This window comes from Rattus norvegicus, chromosome 5 (assembly GCF_021556685.1).
Source record: "Rattus norvegicus strain SHRSP/BbbUtx chromosome 5, alternate assembly SHRSP_T2T, whole genome shotgun sequence".
NCBI classification, from domain to species: Eukaryota; Metazoa; Chordata; class Mammalia; order Rodentia; family Muridae; genus Rattus; species Rattus norvegicus.
Genome location: NC_141538.1, coordinates 154,894,383 through 154,907,172, shown reverse-complemented (window position 1 = coordinate 154,907,172; position 12,790 = coordinate 154,894,383).

Here is a 12,790-nt window from a genome sequence, read left to right as displayed (position 1 = left end):
CCCCTGTACTCTGTAAGTTCCAAGAAAAGATCCTGGCACCTTTGGGACCTGCCAAATGACTTTAATGCTCTTGCAAGGGACTCTTCCCCACCCCTGCCCCTCAGGATCCAGAAGGCCCAGGCTGAGAAAACTCATGGAGGCAAAAAAGCAAACAAACAAAGAAGCTGTGTAGCCTTCTTAGCCTAGGGTCACCTGAATGAGTGAATCACACAAGCAGCCACATTAGAAGCAGGGGTGGATGTGGGACTCTCAGCCTGCCCTCGCCAGAGGACAGGGACTGCAGGCACTCGATGAGGTGTGGCCAGGTGGTGGTGAAATGGGGCCCGTGGACCCCAGCTCGTCCACAGATGCAATCCCCTCCCCTACACAATGCTGTGTCCTGTGCTAAGGGCTCGGACTTTGTCAGTAGTTCTTTGGTGTGGAGGAGGAAGAGGCAGGAAGTGTGTGCTGCAGATAAGTCTGTCAGGAGAGGAAAGGGGATCCCAGGGACATCCCATCGCAGGACCATTCCCGTTGTCTGCTGAGCATCTTTGAGAAGCCTGTCCAGTGGGGGAGATTGAGGCCACAGGCCACCAGGAAAAGACCCTGCAGTGGGCAAAACCATCATGGCCCAGCCTGTCATCTGTCGTTCACCTGTTCTCAGAGCCTGGGCACAGAGGGAAGGAAGGGATTAGAGAGGAAACTTGTCCCTGGGGTAGGGACAGCGGCCCTGGTCACAGGGAAAGTATTGGCAAGTTTCCCACATAGCGGCCAACATTGGCCCATTGGCCATCCCTTAATGGCCCAAAGACGCCCAGCACGGATGGCAGCTGTCCCAGCACACAAGGTCACCTTCTGGTGGGAGTTTCTCTGATGCTCTGCAGATTAACTGTCTCCCCAGCCCACCTCCCACCACTCCAGAGCCCCATGAGGCCTGGCAGTCAGTGTTTCCGTCAGATGGCTTCCTGCCTTAAGCCACTAGGCTGGTGTCTTCTAGCCAGCCCGTCTGCCCATCCACCCTCTAGAGCCCAAAGTATTTGTGTAGAGCCGCAGGCCTCTAATATCTACTTTCAGAATATGGGTGCTATCCAGACCCTCTGTCTCCTCTTCAGGGTATCAAACAGACATCACTGTGGCTGTCCTGAGCGTAGGCACTGCTCACTTCTCGACCATGAGACACTGCCCTCCCCCACTGCTCAGTGTCTGCTCAGCAGGGAGTGGTAGGCCCTGCTGCCAGGCGCCTTCCACTCAGGCTGCCCGCTCACATGGGTACACAGCTTGGAGCTAGCTGCTGCCTAGTTACTAATCCCTTCCTGGCTCCGCCTCCCCAAGCACCAGCTCCCACCTGCCCAGCATCAGGAGAAGCTTCCGGCTGTTAGGCACAGGGCTTGTTCTTGAGGAAAGAAAGCTGTCTTGTGAACCTGGGCCAGGGCACCATGGAAGTGGGGCCAGCTGCTCTGGGAGAGTGTGCCTGGCAGAGCCACGCAAGGCCAAGTTAAGTAAGACGGAGCTGTGCCACCCACCCCAGAAGCCTCACAACTAACTATCGGTGGTGATCAACAGGCTTGTTCCTGAGCCGGTATCGAAGGCGTCTTGCTGGTAGGTTGGTAGCGAGCTTGCCTGGCATGCACAAAGCACTAGGTTCTAGCCCCAGCACTGCGCAAACCAGATGTGGTACTATATCACTGTAAACTCAGTACTCAAGAAATGGAGGCAGGAGGGTCAGAAGTTCAATGGCATCCTCAGCTACTTAGTGAGTTCAAAGCCAGCCTAGGCCACATGAGACCTTATCTCTAGGAGAGAAGTTATGAATAATAGTGACACCCTTAATGCTGGAACAGCTTCTGAGCAGACACAGAGTAGCGGAGGACACTTAGACAATCTACTTAGCAGCTGCGCTCAAGCCCACCCTTTCCAGGACCCAGAGCACCCACCTTCTCTATGACTAAGAGTTTTAGGCTGCCCCCTTGTGGGCACTCAATAACATTGCATCCCACATAGATCAGGGGTTTATCCCCCCAAAACTGGGAGCTCCCACCTCTTGCTGAAGTACAGGAGGGACTCCCACCCTAGACCACCACCCACCCCAGGGCCACTCTCCAGATGCCTGTCATTTCCAGGGACGGTTCCCAAAGGAAGACCTTTGGCAGGGAGAGGTGCAAACGCACTCAAAAGACAGAATGTAACCTACTTCTGTCATGAACTAGGACCATGAGCCCCAGGGGAGACTGTTCCTCACTGGGCCATAGCTTCTCATCTATAAAACAGGAGCATCAGGCTGGCCACTCCAGACCTTTGTTCACCTCAGGCCTGTAAGGAGGACCTAAGTAAAACACTGAGGTTCAGAGCCATGGCTCCGGAAAGGGCCACAAGCCTTGGTTTCCCCACTCCAGGATCCACCTGAACATGGTCACTTAGGCACAGAGAGCAAAGGAACCCAGCTTTGGCAAGAGGAAACCAGATGGGATGGGCTATCAGGGTGGGCTTCCAGGGGAAGGCTATCTTGAAAATGACAGGCTGAGAGAAAGGTCACCCCAAAACGCAGCAACTTCAAGAGTGCAGCGCAAAAGCATCATGTGGTGTTGGGGTGGGGCATGAGTTGGCGTGAACGTAGGGCGTGGCATTGCAGTCCGGCCATAGAGGCTACCAAGCAGAGAGCACTGGGATAAGTATTAGATTACAGATTACAGAGCAGTGGTTCTCAACCTTCCTAACGCTGCAACCCTTTAACACAGTTCCACATGTTGTGGTGACTGGCAACCATTTGTTGTTTGGTTTGGTTTTTAAGACAGGGTCTCTCTGTGTAGCCCTGGCTGATCTGGAACTCACTCTGTAGACCAGGCTGGCCTCAAGCTCACAGATATGCCTCCCTCTGCCTTCTAGGCGCCGGGGTTAAAGGCATGCACCACCACCACCCAGCTCATAAAATTATAACTGTAATTTTGCTATTGTTATGAATCATAATGTAAATATCTGTGCTTTCCCGTGGACTTAGGGAACCCCTGAGAACAGGGTCATTCAACTCCCAAAGTAGTCACGACCCACACAGGTTGAGAACCAGTGTTCTAGAAGTGTCAGTTCGGCCATCAGATCGAAAGAGGAGCTCCCAGCCAACCCCGCTCTGAGAGAACGAGCCCCTGGAACAGCCCTCAGGACTCCAAGAGAGTTCAGACTCTGCCAATTACGTTCTGACACAGACGAACCAGACTCCCTCCAGCCGCCTGGAACAGTGGAGGTTGGGCTTTTGTGTTCTCTGATTCATCTTTTTATTTTGGAAGAGTCTCATGTATCCCAGACTGACCCCAAACCCACTGTGCAGTCGGGGATGACCGGGCTTAAACTTCTGATCCACCTTTCTCTACCTGCCAAGGGCTGGGATTACAGGTGTGCACCACCAGGTCTGGTTCTGCAGTGCTAGGGATGGAAGCTTTTGTGCTTGCAAGGCAAGCGCCCTACAACTGAGCTACACCGACAGCCCATCTGCTTCTGATTGTCGCTGTGTATGTCCACACATGGGCATACTCCACCAGCCAGCCTTGACTCAGATTCCCAGCCAGTGACTGCTATCACAAAACAGGCTGAAGAACGATCTGGAGAAACCAGTGTTGGGGTGTCGGTCACAGGAAAGGACTTTGGCTGAAGTGGGTTCAGGGCGTCCCACCCTGCAAGCTGGTCTCAGGAGGTTGAAGACTCAAGGACTAATATATGAACGTATTACCCTATGCCAAGTGCCAAAATATTCCTGCCCTCTCTTTGCTAGTGAGGAACGTGGCTCTCAAGGCGGGGGCTCCCTGGGGACCCCAACCAGTCCTTCTGCCCACTGACTGAATGTTCTCCTTTAGAATAAGCACCTTATCCACGACTGCATGTTGAACTTGAGGATATCAGGGCTCCACCATGGCCCCCTGAGTCAGAATTCCCCATCTGAACAGTGTGAGATTCCTGCGCGCCCCCCCCCCGAGCTCCCCGCCCCCGCATCCCCCATCCCCGCCTCCCACCCACAACCCTGTAACAAACTGCACCAAGTGTACTGAGCAGCGCTAAGGGTGGAGCCTCCCATCAGATAAGATACCCAAAGCCCAGACACAAACTAAGACCCTGGCAGTGGAGAAGGCAGGACGAACCCTCAGGAATGTGCCCAGACTGGGCTAAGGTTTCAGAAAAATCAAAAAGACCCCCAAAGCCCCAGAGTCCAGCTGAGTCAAGTTCACAGCAGGACGACTGCCTCGGGAAAGCTGATCCGGGAAGAATCGGGAACCTAATACTTCAGAGGGGCCCTGCATCCCAGCCGGGACCACCCTGCGGAGACCCCAACGCCCCAACACCACAGTGCAGAGCTGCTCATTCAATACCTGGCCTAGTGGGCCCAACTAAAGCTGGGTGGGCCTTCTAGGTAAACCTGACCCTCAAGTCTCCTGAGCCTACCATCCCACCGTGACCCAGACTGAGGTGGGAGCGGGTGAGCAAAGGCACCTGGGGCTCCCTGTTCTTCGATGGCCTGGCTCCCCCTGCTGGAGAAACGGGGTATGGCATAGATAGGGAAAAGCGAGCAAGGAGGAAAAGGCCAGAAACCATCTTAAAGCTATATACACTCTGGGTAAAAGACGGCAAGATTCTATGGCCGGCCAAACTCAGTCTCCTAAGATGGCCCCAGAAAGGATTTGTGTTCATGAGACTCCATCACTAGGCGAATCTGTGCGAATTCTTGATGTCGCAAACCCCGTGGTTCAAGGCTACACAAACCCAGGAGCCCTAGCAGGGGAAAAAAAAAAAAAGAAAGAAAGAAAGAAAAAGAAAAAAGCACAAAGAGAGAGGGAGAGAGCAAAGAGAGAGAGACAGTAACATACACTGAGGGAATCTGGTTACAGATGGACGCTGGTGAATACAGAGCTTCCCTTGGAGTGTGAAGCAGCATGGCCTCTGGGTAGAGAGAATGAGTGACCCTCACCAGGTCACCCAGCTGCCTCTTCAAAACCCTCTCACAGACTGCAGTACCCACTTACTGGGGTGGGGGGGCGTTGACAGTCCATTGCGGGGTGGGGGTGGGGATGGGGCTCCGCCTGGACAGAGAGGGCTGAAGGGAGATCATCCCATACCAGAGAGAAAGCAAGCAGATGGAGTGGTGCTACGCTGCCTTTCCTGTGAAGGTCCAGGAACACTTGGATGCAGTTTTCCTCACTGTCAACACGTGCTCCCTCCACAGAGCCATCTTGTTCCTTCCAGTTCTAGCCACTGCCTCCCAAAATGAGACCCTCCCCCAAGGAGGGCTGTGAATGACCCAGAGCTCTGTGATGGTCTCTCTGCCCTCCTTTCTATAGACAGAGACTCTGATGCCTCAGCCACTGACCCCACGGGGACTTGACAGGGACCCTCACCACAAGCAGTCTCTTTGGACTCCAGGGAAGAACGATGGCTGCTTGGTTTTAATCACAGCTGCTATTTCTTCAGTGCCAACCATGTACAGGGTTCCTCGTCTCTCCTAGACATGGCCCTGCAATTCCACGAGACCCGTGCAATAACGACAACCACACTGTGGGCTGGGAAGCCCAGAGACAGCATGCTGACTCCCCCAGGTCACACAGCCAGCAAGTGGTCTTGGACCCCAGCACAACACACTTTTCTTACCATACTCTGCTACCACTGATCCTCACACAGATCACCATGGTCACATCCCAGGTCCCCAGGGTCACTGCTCTCTATGCATGGCCCCAGCCTAGCTGCTATCAGAGCCAGAGGGGGTGCCTGCCTAGACCCCACTCTAACAATCTCCTGCCCCCACCTCCACCGGCCTGAGCTGTCCGTGGCCATAGCTCTCAACCGGGGGTATCTGGCTGATTTCACAGGACTGCGCTTTCCTCTGGTCAATGTTGGGGGTCAGAAATGTTGGGGGTCAGAAAGGGATGGGGCCAGGGCCCCGCTAGCCCCCAGTGTTGTGACCAAGAAAATCTCACCAGCTGCATCCAGTGGCAACCTTGACCCTGTGGGTTACTCCGATGTCTTTGTAGGAGTATTTTTAGCTGAATCTTTTTTTTTTTCCAAAATAAATGTGAATTGTAAAAATAAATTCGTGGACTCAATATCTTCTTTCCTCTAAAATTACCCAGGAAAGCAAATAAGAGTTCCCAGAAGCCCTGAGTGGGGTTCTGAAGTATGAGTAGGAGTTTGCCAGGGCTATGGATGGAGTCAGAGGTTGGGACTGGGGTAAGAATTTGGCTTGGGCTAAGGCAGTGTATTTCCCTGGCACAGTAACTTCCACCAACATTCATTCGAGTTGCAAGACTTGAACACTCCTACCAGGCAGTCCAGCTGTGTGTACAAACTCTCTCGCCTATGCACCTTGTGTCCTCGGAGAGGTGACATATGAGGTAAGCCTTGTGTCGGGTGCCTGTCTTATCCCAGTAGGCAGGGATACCTTTGAGGAAGAAGGATTTATTTTAGCTCATGGTTTCAGAGGGTTCAATTTATAGCCACTTGTCCCCCTTTGCTTGGGCAGAACAGAGCGTCATAGCAGTGGAAATGTGTGTCAGAGGTGCTTTCCAGCCTGGTTGCAGACAAGAGAGAATGCAGCCACACATGGTCGAACACCCGCAGGGTGCGGATCCTACTCCTCCCAGTTCCACCACCTCAGATAATCACGTTTTATTATATTTGCATACTTTTGTTGGAAGTGAAGTCAGAGGACAACATGCAAGAGTCAGTTCTCTCCCTCCGTTGTATGGTCCCAGGGATTGATCTTAGGTCATCCGGCTTGGTGGCAAGAACTTTACTCACAGAGATGGCTCCCTGGCCTTCTAGTCACATGCTAAATCTATCGATGGTTTAAATCATTCACTGGTCAGAGCCCTGTGATCTATCATATCTGGAAATACCCTTGAACACGTCATGAGCGCCTAGGCATGCTCAAAGCCATCAAGCTGAGGGTGGATGTTAGCCATCTTGGCCTCATTTCCATGTCTGTAAAATGGGCTGATAACTTCCAAGTCCTAGAGCATGGGTGGCAGTGAAGGAAATGTGCAGGATGAGGGCTTAGTGGGGAGGAGTGAGCTCTGTCGCATCACCTTCTGTGCTCAGCGCAGCTCAGGCTGACATCGGGCTAGTGTCCCTCACGTCAGGAAGGACCAGAGGAGGGATCCGTGTCCAAACTCGTCTGGCAGATTCAAGGCTAAGATGGTCAGGATAATGCAATACAACGAAGTCACACTGATGACTCTCGCTCACTCTCCCTGCCTGTTCTTATGGGTAGCTTCCCACTCCACAGGGAGCATCTCCCGAGACCCCTGCAGAACCAACCAACACTTGGCTTCTGCTCTGGGGACTGAAGGAAGCTCTGGGGTGCTGTCCCAGCTAGTTTTGTGCCAGCTTGACACAAGGTATAGTTATCAGAGAGGTTGGAAAATGCCTTCTCCATACAGCCAGGCCTTACGCAAGTCTGCAGGCATTTTTTTAAGTTAGTGGTTGATGGGGGAGAGTCCAGCCCACTGTGGTGATGCTATCCCTGGGTTGATGGTTCTAGGTTCTATAAGAAAGCAGGTTGAGCAAGCCAGAGGGAGCAAGGCAGTAAGCAGCATCCCTCCATGGCCTCTGTGTTACCTCCTGCCTCCAAGTTCCTGTCCTGACTTCTTCCTTCAGGGATGGATTGTGATGTGGAAGGATGAGGCAAACTAACCCTTTTCTCCACAACGTGCTTTTGGTCACGGGGTTTCATTACACCAACAGTAACTCAGCCTAACCAAGACAAGTTGGTTCCAGGATAGTGGGGTATGGCTGTGTGTTTTTAGGGAGGATTGTGGAAGGACTTTGGAACTTTGGGCTAGAAAAGCCATTGAGGATGCATTAAGGGCGTAGAAAGCTGTTCTGTAGGAACTTGGAAGTGAAAAATGCAGAGTGTAGTGCGGACAATAGAGACCTGGCTTGTGACAGTTCAGGGGAAAACAGACTCTTACTGGGCCGTTTGTGTGAAGACGAGGTGGTGTCTGGTCGGCTGGAGCTTCAGCTGTGGTTAACAAGAGACCAGAATCTCTGTAGTAAAGCCTTTGTTTTGCTGGGACAATTGATTCTGCTCAGCTGGGAGGAAAGAACAGGCTGTGATTAAGAAGAGATTAGTGTCGCTGGGGTAAGATCTGGCAAGGGTTTCATCAGGGTCAGCACCCAGAAGCTGTGCTCCAGGCTGTAACTTTAGTTGGCAGCTGAACTCCGTGGTGTAAGAGTCACCAGGCGGTACTGGGTTTGAAGGCATAAAGGGGTCATGGAGAGCAGCCGAGGCTTAGCACCATGAAGAGAGCCCAGGAAAGGTTATTTGTAAAGTACCGTCCAGTTGCAGCAGAAAACCCCGGCATTTTGGAGATGCCAGTCCCATGGGATGACCAAGAACAGCATCGGCAGTGGAGTGGAGCCATTGGGAGCCTAGAAGCCAAGCCGCATGTCCTGCAGAAGGCAGAGCAGGAGAAGTGACCCCAAGCCCCTTGGAGGAGGCCAGAGGTTATGGACAAATCCCAGAAAATTGGATGTTGAGATATTTGAGGTTTGATTTTGTTTGATTGTGAGGATGCCCTGGTTTTTCCCTCTTGAAGTAAGAAAGTTGGGGTTTTTTGGGGTTTTTTTGTTTTTTTTTTTTTTGTGGTTTTTTTTTTTTTGGTTCTTTTTTTCGGAGCTGGGAACCGAACCCAGGGCCTTGCGCTTCCTAGGCAAGCGCTCTACCACTGAGCTAAACCCCCAACCCCATTTAAATAGGCTGAATTTTGTAAAGATTGTGGGGCTTTTTGTAAATTTACAAAAAAAATTTTTGTTTTGAAGTGTGATGCACACATTGATGTGTGGTTTGGGGGATGAACAAGAAAGGAGAGGTTTTGGTTTAATAGTGATGTATTTGTGTGTCAAGGTGACAAGGGTTCAGTTGTCCTGGCCAGTCTTTGAGGGGTTTGTTTGTTTTTGTTTTTATCAACTTTATACAAGATATAGTCACCAAAGATGAGGGAGTCTTACTTGAGAAAGCCCGCTTCTGTAAGATCAGGCTGTATACATGCCTGTAGGGCACTTTCTCAAGTAATGAATGATGAGGAGCAGAGACAGCCCATTGTGGGTGGGGCCACCCCTGGCCTTGGTGGCCCTGGGTTCTATAAGAAAGCTGGCTGAGCAAGCCATTGAGAACCAGCCAGTAAGCAGCACCCCTCCACGGCCTCTGCACCAGCTCCTGCCTCCAGATTCCTGCCTTGTCTGGGGTCCTGTCCTGACTTCCTTCATTGATGACTATCATGTGCAAGCATAGAGCAAACAACCCTGCCCCTCAACTTGCTTGTGGTTATGGTGTTTCATCAGAGCAATAGGAACCCTGACTAAGACAGGGAGGGGTTGAAGCCAGGCCTGAAAAGCAGTTTGATCTCTAGCTCTACACAGGAGCACACCCCCCCCCCCCACACACACACACATACACACACTCACATGCACATGGGCATGGACATACAAGTAGTTTTAAGGCAGAACAACCATACAAGAACCTGGGTTTTGTTCCCATTACTAAAAGGCAGGGATGAGGGAGAGGCTGATCAGAAAGATCTAGGCAGACGCACAGTAGGAGCAAAGGTCCTGAGGCTAAAAGACACCTGCATATTGAAGGGACATCAAAGAGTTCAGAGAGATGGAGGAGGGGGAGGGAGGGAGGAGAGGGAGGAGGGGGAGGAGGGGGAGGAGGAGAAGACCATGGGAGAGACTGGTTCAAAAAGCTGTGGTCCTTTGCCGGGACTCAAACTTTCTTCCACATGAGCCAGCCCCTAAAGTGTTTGAGAATGCAGGAACTGTGATCAAAACCCTTCTCAAAGGGCCCCTCCTTCTGACCTTGTCTCAGAATATCAGTGGGATGTATCGGCCAGGGCCTTCCAGCGAAAGGAACTGGCAAGGTATACATTGAGAGATTTAGTCTATTTCAAGAAACTGATTTAGCGTTTCCCCAGCACATCCCTAATCTGTAGGACAGACCAGCAGGCTGGAAGGGAGAGGTGTACGAGCAGGGGGGAAATGCCACTGACTGTGCTCTTGAGGCCCCCAACTTCATTTTCCTCTTCTAGCTATTCACTAGCTGAATGAGGTCCACCCAGATTACAGAGTCTACACTCCTTAATGTAAGTCAATGGACGAAACTATCGATCACAATCTGCAAAATACCCAGATTAATGTTGGGTAGCCAGAAACAGCAGCCTGCCTGCCGGGTAGACGCAGGAGATACACAATCCTATAGGAAAGGGAAACAGCAGGAAAACAGCAGCTCTGGAGAGGAAGATGGCGGTGGGGAGGGTAAGAATGCTGAGAGGCAGTCGGAGACAGTGGACAGGAGAGCCGTTGTGATCTGCTGACAGACCAGATGTGGAGACGAGAGATAGCCAGTGTGGAGGAGCGTCCGAGGGTTCCACCTAAGCCCCGAGCTTGGGCAAACTGCAGAAGTTCGCTCAGGGACTTGGGAGCAGGATGCGGGTCTGACGGGTTAGCCAAGTATTCCTTGCTTTTCTGTGGCTGTGAGAAAATGCCATGACCAACGGTGTCTCAAGGAAGGGAGGAAGGAAGGGCTTGTTTATTTAGGCTTATGAGTCCAGAGGGAGAGTCCATAAGGGCGAGTAAGTCAAAGCAGAAAGCTAGAGATGACATCTTCAACTACAACACAAAGCAGAGAGCGAGAACGGGATGCGGGGGTGAAGGGAGACTATAAACTCCACTGGCTTCTGCCAACAAGCCTCCATCTCCTAAAGGTTCCACAACCTCTCACACAGCAATAGCACCAACCAGAGACCACGTGTCCAAATACGTGAGCCCAGGAGGGACGTTTCTCATTCAAACCAGGACTCCAAGGGACACAAGAAGTCAAGACATTGGGATCTTTAAAAGGAGGACGACTGAGAGGTTGACCTTCTCAAGGCCAAAGCAATGACCAAGAGAAGGAAGATAGCCAAAGAGAGAGGAGGCCTTTTGTGGTTAACGATGTTCTTTACACAAATTTGTTTTCTCATCATTGGAGAGGCCATTCAACACAGCGTGCGTGTAGGGGTCAGAGATCAGAGAACAGTCAGTTCTCTCCTTCAGTCCTATGGATTCTGTGGTCAAACTCGGCCCATCAGCCTTGGCTGCAGGGGCCTTTTACCTACTGAGCAATTATCTCCTGGGTCCACTTGCTTGTTAATTTGTTGTTTGTTTGAGACAGGGTCTCATGCATTCCAGGCTGACCTCATATCTGGTGAATAACCGAGGACAACACTGAACTTTTAACAATTTTTTGTTGTTGTTATTTTTGTTGGTTTTGTTTTTGGTTTTTTGGGGGGTTTTTTTGTTTTGTTTTGTGGTTTGTTTGGTTTTTGTTTTTTTGTTTTGCTTTTTGTTTTGTTGTTGTTTTGGGTTTTTTTGTTTTGTTTTGTTTTGTTTTTAACATTTGATTCCCAGCACCCACATGGCAATTCACAGCCATCTGTAACTCCAGTTCCAGGGGACCTGTCCATTGCCGCCTTGTGGTTTCTTTGGGTACCAGAAATGCATGTTGGGCACATACATACATGCAGGCAAGGCATAAAATAAAAAAATGAAAGCAAAGGAATGAAGTAATAACAGCAGAGACATAAACACAAGCGGGGCTGAGGAGGTGGCTACAGTGCTCTCCCTGCGAGCATCAGGACCTACCTACCCTCTCACACCCAACACCATGGGATAGCAGGTGAGGCAGAGGAGGATCTTGGGAGTTGCAGGCCAGCCAATCTAGTTGCTCAGTGAGCTTCAGGCTCAGCTAGAGACTCTGTCTCAAAAGTAAGACAAAGGGTGGTAAATAAACACACACACACACAGAGCTCTTTAGTGTAGTCCCATATAAAGTCCCTTTCTGCCATGTAGCAACACACACTGGCTTTAGAATGTGTCTATTGGGATGGCCAGGTGCTGAGGTGGGTGGCGTTATTCCAGTGAATATTTTTATTTTGTTTTTGTTTTTGTTTCGATTTTTCAAGACAAGTTTTCTTTGTGTAGCCCTGGCTGTCCTGGAACTCACTCTGTACACGGAGTTGGTGTTGAACTCGGAGATCTGACTGCCCTTGCCTACCAAGTGCTGGGACTAAAGGCTTGTATGTGCCACCACCACCCAGCTTAACATCCGGTCTTGCAAAGGATCCTACCAGGATGGAAGGATGAGTTACAGACCAGAAGGCTCCTGAAACCATGTATCCAACAAAGGGTTAGCAATCCAAGTATAGCAAAAGCGAAAAAGATACACCTACAATGGGGAGGGGGAGAATGATACATGAACATTTCAGCATGGTTAGCTTTTAGGAAACTGTAAACTAAGCCGGGGGATGGTGCTGCACGCCTTTGATCCCAGCACACAGGAGGCAGAGGCAGGCAGATCTCTTGAGTTTGAGGCCAGCCTGGTCTACTGAGTAGGTTCCAGGACAGCCAGGACTACACAGAGAAACCCTGTCTCGAAAACAAACAACAACAGAAGGAAATTATAAAGTAAAACCACAGTGACAGCTACTAAAATGATTAAAGTGAGCAGGGCAGGTTAGCTCGTGCTTGGAATCCCAGCTCTTTCAAGAACTACAAGTTCAAGACCAGCCGGGGCCACAGTGAGACCTTGGGTTGTTTTTTCGTTTGTTTTTGTTTCGTTTTGTTTTTTTTTTTCAAACGCTAGCCCACACAGTAGGAGACTCCTATCTCACTAGGCAAAGCCTGAAATGGTCCAGCCAGAAGCTTGGCAGTTGCCTCAAAACCTCAGAGTGTACTTCCATTAGCCCTTATTGGCCCCCAATCCTTTGAGCTTCTGGGCCATTTATCCCAGAGAAATAAA